Source organism: Triturus cristatus, chromosome 7 (genome assembly GCF_964204655.1).
Source record: "Triturus cristatus chromosome 7, aTriCri1.1, whole genome shotgun sequence".
NCBI lineage: Eukaryota > Metazoa > Chordata > Amphibia > Caudata > Salamandridae > Triturus > Triturus cristatus.
In genome coordinates, this window is record NC_140590.1 from 123,822,347 (window position 1) to 123,834,961 (window position 12,615).

Here is a 12,615-nt window from a genome sequence, read left to right on the forward strand (position 1 = left end):
TCGGGTACCTTCCTCAATTAATATATTTTCTCGGGCTTTATTTGAATTCTCCCTACTTTTCTCTTCCTGTCTGAGCGCTTTTTCTGTACGTCTATATGATTCTTTACGCCATAATTCAATGGCATCTTTCTGTGACTTTCTAGCTTTATTTTTCCATAATTCTTCTTCTACTCTCATGATGCAATCTGCATCCCAGGTCCCAGCTGCGGGCCATCTCTGACTTTCTGGTAAATCTTTGGTGTATTCCACCCATAAATCAAGAAATAATACGGCATCTAGGCCATGCTTATGATACATAAAGTACCCTGGAGTGTCCCTAGGTGGAATGGGAACAGCTTCTTCGAGTACCCCTTTTCTGGTTTTGATCTGTCTTAATTTTGAAAAGAGCGGCATTTTTGGACCTTATTACTTAATCTTGAACACACTTAATACAATAAACACAATAATGAACAATCATTCACACCACAATATGTAGAACGTATTTAAAACATTTAACATTTAACATTTAACGAACGATAATAACTAATAGAAAACTAGTTACTGACATAATACTAATACTAGATAATACTGAATTATATGCAAGACATACTAGATATACTGCTAAACAGTACAGATACACTGCTGAAACAGTGCAGACCGGATTTGTGTACCCAAACCCGTCTTGACCGGCACAACCTATGTGCACGTCTAAATGCCTCCCCGGCAACGGTACTCACCGGGTAGCACGGAACGGAAAGCCTCGGAACTGAACTGAACTGGACCGGACTGGACTCGACTCGGCTCGGAAACTTCGGAACCTGGTGGGCCTCTGTATACCTCGGATCTTGCTCTCTCAGCTAGGCTCTGGTCGGGATACTTCGCACTTCTCACCGCCTCGTCTGGGTGTTGATCGCAGCCCCAGTCACCCCCGCTTGGCCGGAGGGAGATACAGGAAATCCTGCGGGTACGCGTTGTTGTCCGTCCAGCTGTGGCAGGAGACCGGGCCTGCAACGCACCTCCGGCGCGTGAGATGAGAAAGTGTCCCTATTCGGGCGCCAATTTATGTGGTAAATATTTAATTACCTGTACTATTTTTTATGCGGTAAAGTCTAGTAAGAATAACTCAGTAAAAATAAGAGGCAGAATCCGTGGTATTAGAGGTTCTGAAAGGCTTTATTCCTCTACAAAGGAATTATGGTTCGCACCATAGGCATCAAATTCCATCACCACGAGGGTTCAGGAAGGGAAGGCAATACATTATTGACAAGTAAAGATATTTATATGAAAAGCATTACTTTAAGACAGATGCAGGAGGCGTAACAGCTGATAATACAGATAATAATACACATACGTAATGAAAGAAGGCGTAAACATAGGCGTAAACTAAAAACGTCATTAAACATGATGTCACAAGTGGGTGGATCCATTAGAGAATCCTGCAATGTCAGCAGAAATACTTGGCAGAGATGCGTGCGCAGCCGCATGACGTGTGATTGACGTGCAACTAGAGGGTGAAGGGGACTTGACATTTAGCTCTACATGTGGAGACAGAAGTCTGAGGGGTCATGTCAACCTAATCCCAAATCATATCTAATATCTTATGTTTAAAGAACTGTATTATCCAAAAGGAAAGGTCTCTCGGACGGAATCTATTCTATACTGACTGTTAGTGCGTGTACAAGCGTCTAAGTGTCTACATGAGATGCGAGGGGGCAGGAATCTTCCATGGTAACAGGGGCTATGAATTACTTGCATGAGGACAGTGAGGCCTGGCCCTTTGCTCGGTAGCTGGAAGAATGTTTACCTAAACTACTAGACAGGAATGCATCGGATGAGGAGCGGAGCAGATAATCTTGAAGGTGAAATACAGTTTTTGGCAGGCAACAGGCCGGATCAGGCACCGTTAGCCGCGCAGGGAGTAGGACAAAGTTCATGGATACAGATGCGGGCTCGGACTGGAGCTTTCAGAGGCAGAAGGCAGGAAAAGGCTTGATGGCAGAATTCAGGGCCTACTCGCCTGAACTGTAAAACGTGGAAAGTGAACCGCATAAAGTCGGTGGCCTTTCATACTTAGGAATGGAATATCCGACTCATTCATGGCAGATCTGAAAGAGGACATGTTGACGGTGGACGCACATGTATTTGCGTCTTCATAACTGGAACTGGAGGGAACATACATGTACTTGTAGCATGTACATGGAGCCGTTGGGGTCTAAGATAGGGGACATAACTGATCATAAAATTCATATTTCCTCACTACCCTGAAGAAGTTTCTCTTTTCCCCTTTCCCTACACATCCAAGCATCAGACTGTCCACAAAAAGAGTTGAATAAACAAGAATGGGCAACCTAACCTCTTTTGCTTCACATGGTAAAAGCAAAACTGAGTAACTACAATCTCATCTGCTGAATTCTGCATCAGGCATTCACTCCCCTCCCAACCTCAACCCGACAAATAATAATGGCATGTAAATTGTAATGCAAGTGTGTTTGCAAAAAGACAATGATTTCACTCAACCTTTCAAGCACAGCAGAACTTTCACGTGCAGGACAACTGAACTCAGAAATCAAACGCTTCCCACTGTTCCTGATGTTTATTAAAATGTGACTAACATTTCCTGTTTACAATTGCAAAATGCAATGATATGAAAAGAAATATCTGCTTTCATGTTACAGTGATACCCATTCGGAAGGAAGCTTGTGGACAATAGCATGCATAAAATGTCTATTGAAATAAAAAAACATCATTTTTTTATTTAGTTATGGCTACTTTTGTAAAGTGTTATAATAAATAATGGTGGCACAACTTACCTCGCTGGTAGATAAACAAATATGGGGCATATTATCAAGGAGATGCGATAATTATCGCAAATCGCGCTCAGCGCGATTTACTTTATCGCTGGATTACATCACCGTGTTAGTGACGTATTATCAACGTTATGCTAACAGGCGATGTAATTCCAGTGATAGAGGCCGATTATCAGGAATAACGCGTGAAATCCAGTGATGATTTTACCGCAAAATTATCGCCGCCGCCGCAGGAAACTGCCGCTAAAGCGTTGATAATGGGCTTGATAATAGGCCCTTGTGAATTCCCATAGAAGCCCATGTTCTGGTGTGAACCTGGGCTTCTATGGGAATTCACAAGGGCCTATTATCAAGCCCATTATCGCCGCTTTAGCGGCAGTTTTCTGCCGCTAAAGCGGCGATAATATTAACGCTGATCTTGATAATATGGCCCGTAATTTATAAATTCACACCTATCTGAGATAAAAACGAACACCTGGGGCCATATTATCAAGGAACGGCGATAACATTATCGCCGCTTTAGCTGCAGGAAACTGCCGCTAAAGCGTTGATAATGGGCTTGATAATAGGCCCTTGTGAATTCCCATAGAAGCCCATGTTCTGGTGTGAACCTGGGCTTCTATGGGAATTCACAAGGGCCTATTATCAAGCCCATTATCGCCGCTTCAGCGGCAGTTTTCTGCAGCTAAAGCGGCGATAATGTTATTGATAATATGGCCCTTGTTTCTCTAGACTATAGAAATTATGTCTAACTAACAAAATACATTCTCATCAAAACAGAACATACTATGCCCAACTTCACTGGAATACAATATAAAATTGCCCTACAAAAACAATTGCTTGCTTCTTTCCGGACATCTACAACTATTGTATTTCCCCTACAGTGCAAAGCTTCCTGATAAGTTTAATTAACTGAGCCTTCCAATATGTTAAAGCATCCATGTAAGTACATCCGTCCTGCTTAAGTATTTATATGCTGCATATTTTATTTGTTTTTTCCAATAGTAACAAACAGACTGTTATAGTGCCCATCATTACAATTAGTAACTTTGCAATTGACCGAAGAACGCTTCTAGTAGACAGTAAGTGCAAAAATTAAAAAGCCATAAGCCTACATCGGACAGCTTCAACTAAAATGGGAAAATTCTATTCAACACCACAAGCAAAGAAGACCAGAGAAATGTAAAAGCTACGCAGTTAGTTGTAAGAAAGTAAGGACTGTACCTCGGATATAAACAATTGTGAGGAGGTGCTACTGCAAATATAAATATATACACTAGTGGGAAAAATCAATCAATCAATCATATCATTTGTAAAGCGTGCTACTTACCCGTAAGGGTCTCAAGGAGCTAAGGGGTGGGGAATGCTGCTACTGCTGGGAAAGCCAGGTCTTGAGGAGTCTTCTGAAGAGCAGTAGGTCTTGAGTCTGCCGTAAGTGGCTGGGGAGGGTGTTCCAGGTCTTGGCGGCGATGTGGGAGAACGATTTGCCACCGGAGGTCGCACTTCGGATGCGGGGGACTGTGGCGAGGGCGAGGTCGATGGAGCGGAGCTGGCGGGTGAGAGTGTAGAAGCTGAGTCGTCTGTTGAGGTATGTTGGTCCGGTGTTGTGGAGTGCCTTGTGTGCGTGGGTGAGGAGCTTGAAGGTTATCCTCTTGTTGACGGGGAGCCAGTGCAGGTCTCTCAGGTGGGGAGTGATGTGGCTGCGGTGAGGGATGTCGAGGATCAGGCGTGCAGAGGCGTTCTTGATGCGTTGCAGTTGTCTCAGGAGTTTGGCCGGGGTTCCTGCTTAGAGGGCGTTTCCGTAGTCCAATCTGCTGCTGACGAGGGCCTGTGTGACAGTTCTTCTCGTTTCGGTGGGGATCCACTTGTACATCCTGCGGGGCATGCAGAGGGTGTTGAAGTAGTAGGAAGAGACGGCATTGACCAGCTTAGTCATGGAGAGGGTGGAGTCGAGGATGACCCCTAGGTTGCGTGCGTGGTCAGTGGGTGTTGGAGCTGTTCCCAGTGTGGTCGGCCACCAGGAGTCGTTCCAGGCAGAGGGGGTGGATCCGAGTATGAGGACCTCCGTCTTGTCCGAATTCAGCTTCAGCCGGCTGTTCCTCATCCTTTCGGCGACGGCCTTCATTCCTTTGTGGAGGTTGGTTTTGGCAGTGTGGGGGTCCTTGGTGAGGGAGAGGATCAGCTGGGTATCATCGGCATAGGAGATGATGTTGAGGTCGTGCAGTCGGGCGATGTGGACGAGAGGTGCCATGTAGATATTGAACAGCATTGGGCTGAGGGATGAGCCCTGGGGTATGCCGCAGATGATCTCGGTGGCTTCGGAGCGGAAGGGGGAAAGGTGGATGCTCTGTGTTCCGCCGGAGAGGAAGGAGGTGGTCCAGTCCAGGGCCTTCTCTTGGATCCCGGCGCCGTGGAGGCGTGTTTGTAGTGTGTGGAGGCAGACCGTGTCGAAGGCGGCTGACAGGTCCAGAAGGATGAAGGCCGCTGTTTCTCCGCTGTCTAGCAGGGTCCTGATGTCATCGGTGGGGGCGATAAGGGTGGTTTTGGTGCTGCGGTTGCTGTGGAACCCGGACTGGGATGGGTCCAGGATGCTGTTCTCCTTGGGGTAGCAGGTCAGTTGTTTGTTGACGGTCTTCTTGATGACCTTCACCGGGAACGGGAGCAGGGAGATGGGCCGGAAGTTCTTGAGGTCCTTGGGGTCCGCCTTGGGTTTCTTGAGTAGGGCGTTGATCTCGGCATGCTTCCAGCTCTCTGGGAAGGTTGCTGTCTCGAAGGAGATGTTGATCACTTTCTGGAGATTGGGTGCGATGGCTGTGCTGGCTTTGTTGAAGATGTGGTGTGGGCATGGGTCGGACGGGGATCCGGAGTGGATGGTGTTCATGATCTTGATGGTGTCGTCATCGATGATGTTGGTCCAGGAGAGCAGGCGTTTGTTGCGGATGGTGGTCATGGGGTCAGAGGTCTCGGTGGTTGTCGGGGAGGTCATGGCGTTGAAGCTGTCGTGGATGTCTGCGATTTTGTGGTGGAAGAAGGTGGCCAGCGAGTCGCACAGGTCTTGCGAAGGTTGGACGTCGTTGGTGTTGGAGCTGTGGTTGGAGAGTTTCTTCACGATGTTGAAGAGCTCTTTGCTGTTGTGTGCGTTGTTCTATAGGCGGTCTTTGAAGGAGGCCCTTTTGGTGGATCTGATGAGGTGATGGTGTCTGCGGGTGGCATTCTTGTGGGCTGCGTAGCTATCCGGTGTTTGTTCACGGAGCCAGTTCTTCTCCAGTTTTTGGCAGGTTTGCTTGGAGGCCTGGAGGTCTTCAGTGAACCAGGTTGCTTTCTTGCTGGTGTGATTGTTGGAGGGATTCTTGAGTGGGGCGAGGGTGTTGGCGCAGTCGTCGATCCACTGTCTGAGGTTGCATGCGGTGGTGTCGGGGTCGGCAGGTGGGCTCTGGGCGAGGGTGGTGGTTAGCTGATCTTCGGTGACTTTGCTCCAGCAGCGGAGAGGCATCTTTTGGGTGTGGTGGTGTGTGGTGGGCTTCTTGAAGGTGAAGTGGATGCAGCGATGGTCGGTCCAGTAGAGTTCGGTGGTGTGGTTGAAGGAGACGTGGGGCTTGCGGAGAAGATGGGGTCAAGCGTGTGGCTGGTGGAGTGGGTGGGTGTTGTGATGAGTTATCTGAGTACGAGGTTGACGAGGTTGTCGATCAGGGTGGTGGAGTTGCGGTCGTTGTTATTCTCGAGGTGGAAGTTCAGGTCCCCAAGAAAGATGTAGTCTCTGGAGGTGAGGGCGTGCGTGCTGACGAAGTCGGTGATGGAGTCGCTGAACTGTGGTCGGGGTCCGGGGGTTCCTCTGAGGGTGGTGTTGATGTCGGTGTGGATCTGGAAGTGCAGGTGTTCGGCGGTGCTGAGGGTGTCGTCGGTGTTGGTCGAGACTCTGAGTGTTCTCCTGTGGATGATGGCGATTCCTCCTCCTACTCTGTTGGTGCGGAGCACAATCTGTAATGCCTCATTCAAATCGTATCTGCTTTTCAGAACAGGATGCAATTCATAAACATTCTGGGCAGAGAATTCAATTTTTGAACAGTTAAGGGAAAAGGTCACGTCTGACCACAAAGGTGGCTGGTGAATGGCTCACTTATGACCCTTTAGCACTATAGCAGCTTTGTGCAGCTCAGTAAGAGTAAACAAACCAAGCCAGCTTTTCTGCGTCTGTTCATTGGTGGGTGTGCAAATACTGAAGAGCTCACCTCGGCTATCCAGGCGCAAATGCAGTCCTTTGAGTTCAGGACACAAAATCCCTCAGTCTACCTTCCTGGACCGGAAGGCAAGCTTGACCAGAGAGAGGCGTTACCCTGCCGGGGCTGACCCGGTTACCACCACCCAACACTAACTTCATTGAGGGCCTATGTGAAGGAGAGTGTCAGGAAGAAGCTACGGGGAGACTATATCAATAAAAACATGTGGTGTGCGAGACCCCATTGTAAAACTGAAAGAGCGCATGGCGCGCTAAAAATAAAATTAGGCTTGTACTGCAGGGAAGAGTAGAAATGGAAAACAAGGAGATAAAGGCATGCACACAGGGTGTGTGTCCCTGCTCGCTCCCGCGGCAATACTCCGTGGGAATGAACATGTGAGAAAAGGTGGGACATGCACCAAACCAGTAGCCATTTGCAGGCTACAATTTTCAAAAGAGACACAAAGCCTTTCCAAAGTGTGGGAGAAGACAGACCCCAGAAAGTACAGACAACAGATCGCCTAACAGTGCAAGCACTGTAGGCTCGACCTAAAAATGAGAGCTTCAGGAGCAATGGGTCCTGACGAAATCCCTATGACAGTTATTAAAAAAGAGCCTCTGCTGTGGGCTATGTCCCTTACTCTGCTGCTTAACTATTGCTACCTGCAAGTAAAGACGCCCCCGTCTAGGTCCGGTAGTATCCTAATACCATTATACAACAAGCATTGGCATAGCCAATAGGTCTCCCCTTTGGGACCTTATAAGTGTATAGCCATGCAACACTTGATGTTGTTGCACCAAGGATATTGTGCTGGATAACTAAACACTTATAAGGTCCCAAAGGCGAGACCTATTGGCTATGCCAATGCTTGTTTTTTTACTGTACTCATGGCCAAGTTTTACTTGGCAGTGACGAAAAGCAAAAAAACATAACATCAACTTGCCTAAATCAGGCGGACATGTATGTGAACCTCTGACAGACAATACTCTGTTGGCCCGTCAGATGGGTATGTCTGGGACAGACCCAGAGTAGCTGCTGTTGCTGGCATACTTAAGCTCCACTCGCTTGTAGATCAGGCAGTTAAGCCTTCAGTTTGGTGGAGGTGGTACTCCTTTGCCGTTGCGTTGCAGTAAACATGCAACCAAACTCTAAATGAGCGCCCTTGTCAAGGCATTACAACACATTGTACAATATTTATAATTGGAAGGTTTCACTTCGCCTTGTATTTTTTTGATTTTTGATTTAAATATTTCCACAAACGTCAAGTAAGTATAGCAGGGGAACCAGGAAGCTTTAGCCTATTCTTGCTCTTTGGTACGCCCGGCTCTGTCCTTTCTAACCCTGGCCTAAAGGGTCATGAAGAGAGAATGGAGAGACTCTGCCTGTAGTTTCCACAACTTTCTTTTTCCTTGCAAACTCAGCAGTAAGCTGGAGGATGTTGAGGGAAAAGTGATGACATTGTCGGGGAGGTTGTTCGGTCAAAACGTGTAACTTCACTGCCACTATCCCATCCATTTACATGAATTGGCGCCTCATTAAAATAAAATTGAATGTATTTGTATTACCATGGTTTTATTATTTTAACCTCTCTCCATTTAATTCAACTTTTCGAGACAGGCATTCTTGTGAAGCAAAAACAACCAACGCCAGCATGACACCTCTGGCGACAACTGAGCTTTGTTTTAAATATTGTTTCTAAGACTGCGGAAACACAGACTCCCTTTATAAAAGTGTAAGCTCTCTGGAGACAGACACGACTCTTGGTTTACCTGCGCGTCACTAAGATGCTGTAGCAAGTAAATCACGGTTCCCACGTCTTTTAATTTAATCAGATGTAGTTTAGATGACAAACAAAATTACTGCTTGTGCAGCCTTCTAAGGCAGACTGAGGTCACGGTTCAGCAAAGAAGTCTGCTGCAGGCTAAACACCACCTACAAAAGGTAGATACTATTAATGTAAACAAACAGCTTAAATAAAAGTGAAACAAGCATTGGCCGCACGGCCGTGAAAGTGACGCAGCCGCGCGACCGCGAAACTGAAAGTGATCTCGAGCGCTGCGCTTAATGAGCATGACGAGGAAAGCCCGATGGCGCCTCTGCTCATAAGCACGCGCCCGCGCGCGTAACCGCAAGCTCTAGGCCGGCCATGGTAGCATATTCTGAGCCCACTTACTAAAAGTCTCGCCAGAGCAGCGCATGCACTGGCTCAGTCAAGACCTAAAACGGGCCATAGACATCACCCGGGTAACTACCGGCAAATAGCTTTACTAGACGCAGCGGGGAAAATATTTGCTCGCAGTATTTTAGACTATCCCACTCCCCATGGAACAAGCAGGATTTAGAAAAAGTCATTCCTCCCTGGATAACATTGGTATGCTGAACTTAATAGAGGAGACGTACACTATTTTTCATAGGTCAAATGTATATGTGGCATTTATAGACTTCTGTAATGAAAGAGCCACTCTTGTGGTTTGGCACCCTATGATGACCTCCAACTACCACCATTTTAACTGACTTTAGTATGTCATTTTACCCTAGCCTTAATGTAGGATGGTCCTGCATACGCCTTCTTCTCTTTTGTCCTGTAATCTTGTTGTCTTTTAGTGGGAGCTGTCACAGAGAAGGATAGTCTTGCCAAGAATAGAAGGTGTGGGATGTCGAAGTGCAGTGTTGTGGGTGGTGGTGCACACATGTGCTCGGTGTTGTATACTGAGGGATAAAGTATATAAGCACTTGTGCAGAAATATGTTTAATGTTATTTGGGTTATGCGAATTATGACTTTGAACTATTGGCCTTGACATGGCTTTGTGTCACTTTATTTCCTGACTTTGACTATTGGCTTTGACATGGCCTCATGTCATTCTTCTCTGACTTCACCTTGCTTCACGGCAGTGCTTACTATTGGCTTTGACATGGTATCATGTCATCTTGCTTTTCAATTCCATCTTGCTTTAAGCCTTTCTGTGTGCATGGCATAACTAACTCCATTTTCATGACTGAAGCTATATTCTGTGCTTGCACGTAGTGGCAGAGTGGGGAGGGCATGTTTCTCGCTCCTCACTTATTTTTCACTCATCACCGACTAGGGAGAACTGGATGTTATCTATGAAATGTGCAAGCTCTGCCTCAGAGCCATAATACAGAGTCCTGGCCAGCCGATGCTGTGGCCTTGATGCAGGCTAGTACAGGTCAGCCCGGTTCTCTATCTCATGAGAAAAGGGGGCAAGGTTTGCTAGAAGCTTCGTCTCACATTGAATAGTATTAAAGCAAGGGGCCTCCACGGGCTTGAGGATGTTCATCACAGAATAGACGTATTGCTGTGACGGTGTCGGAACTTGGGTCCCGGCTGGTACTTTTTTCCTGGGCTGTGGAAAGGGCTTCCCCACCTGACGATGGGAAGAATGTTGCATAGCCAGTCAGTGAGGTGTTCCTGACCATTTCTACTTTATTCTATCCTATTCTATTTGTATATATATTCTTTACTCTTTGCTCCTTATACATATTGTATTCTATTTTGATCATTTATTTCAATTGTTCATTTATTGTTGGTAATTGGTATTTGAGAGTCTGCATTGATTGATATATTTGGCCTACCGTTTTGAACATATATTAATAAACTTATGAGTGTTATATTCTATACATTTGGATTCGTTTATTTACCTCACCTTGAGGGAGTGTTGTGTTTTACCTCTGTCTTAAGGGAGTGTTGGGGTAATGGGTGTTGCTTGATGGTGAGCAGCTACATTCATTACATCTTCGCGTCATGGCTCACAGGATTAGAATTTTTTAAAAGGGTAAGAAATATGTTTTCTTGAAATTGAATGCGGACTCTCAGATACCAATTGATATATTTGGATGGGAGGTAGTCCCATATAGTGTGCTAGCTCATGAGTGAGCAAATTGTGCCGGGTTGAGTGAGAATTTGAGTGTGTGTGTTTAGGTATGTTTTGTAAAAAGTGCCTATAAATATTTTGCGACGTTAGACAGAAAGGGCTGGATCCCTTTCAAGTGTTTATTAAGAAATGTAAACAAAATATGTTCAGCTGCAATGTGAATGTGAGACATTAGAGAAAAAGTCTGTTCAAACTGACAAGCAGGGAGCTGCGAGGAACAGTATGAAGGATTTTACTCAGCAGGAGATTAATGACATTTTAGACAGAGACAGCGGTGTCATTTTAAATGTGTTGTTTAACATGTATCAAACATTTGAGCTTTTGGAAAAAGTATGCAATGAGCTGAAAAGAGAGCTAGTTGATGTACGATGTGAAAATATGTCTTTGAAAACAGAGCTAAGCATGTGCCAGGCTCTGAAGCAGTTTGCTTTGACTAGTCAGGATGAATCAGATGTGATAAATGTGAGCTCAGAAAACGCAGTTAGGCTACAAGCTTCACAGATGGTCTTAATTCTTTCGAGGAGGTTATTCATCAAGAAAGGAATGTGCAGGGAGATAAACAGACCAGTGTTTTAGACTTAGCGATCATTGTTTCCAGAGATAAATTAAACATGTCAGTGAACCATACATTTTGTTTTACTAAGAGAAATGCTATTTTTAAGGATGAAATTCAACATTGTGATTTGAATGTGAACAACAGATCGTGCAAAATAATTTAGACATGCGGTCAATTCAGAAATGTGACAGTGTATTTTGCGAGTCAGTTCAAAAGCAATGTGCCCTTTTTAGTTACAGGGAAGTGCAGGGAAAAAAAGGATACTTTCAAACTTATGTGTTGGTCAAATGCAGATGATTTTGTGCTTCTGGCATGGAAAGATACATTTAAAGGAACAATTAGACACAATGTGATTTGCTAATGGGAGGAAGCAATGGTTATGAAGTGGCATATACAGGCAGAAAAACAGTTTGTGCAGGCCCTAATTAAAAGTCCAGGGGTGAAGTTTGAGACACACGATTTCCCAGTGAAGGTGCCTCAAGTGAAACAAAAGATTGGAGATTTTGCAGTGCCCCGAAACAAAAAGGAAGCCCAGAGGTTCATTGCTTTGTTTGGTTTTTGGAGACAGCATATTCCTCATTTGAGTCAGATTTTACCACTTTGTACAAAGTCACACAGAAGAAAAATGCATTTGAATGGGGAGAACAGCAGACTGCATTTGAATTGGCAAAAGAGGTTATTCAGCACGTTTTGGATTTGTGGCCAATGCAAGAGGGAGATGTTGAACTGAATGAAACAGTGCAGGGACCATATGCCAATTGGAGTTTGTGGCAGAAAAAAGGAAGAACGAAAGTACCTTTAGGGTTTTGGACAAAGAAACTGCCAGATGCTGGAGAGAGGTACACCCCCTTTGAAAAACAGTTGCTTGTATGTTATTGGACTCTAGTGGATATGGAACAATTGACCCTAGGGCATAATGTGATTCTGAGACCTGGGATTTCTATGCAGTGGGTGATGAGTTCCCCCAAAACTCACAGAATTGGACATGCGCAGGAAGCCAGCATAATCAAATGGAAGTGGTATATAATGGATAGGGCCCGAGTAGGTCCCAAAGGCACTGTGGTGTTGTATAAGCAGGTGGCACAGGTGCCAATGGAAGAGATGAAAGTGTTGCATGATGTACCTGAAATACAGAAGTCTCCTGTAAAGTGGGGTTAGCCAT

General features: G+C 45.6%; 1 protein-coding gene across 6 annotated transcripts in view; it reads right to left on the bottom strand.

The window, feature by feature from the left end:
- Positions 1–12,615, bottom strand: part of LOC146809007 (sialic acid-binding Ig-like lectin 13) — a 395,766-nt gene that overhangs the window by 172,014 nt on the left and 211,137 nt on the right. The gene's annotated exons all lie outside the window — the stretch shown is intronic.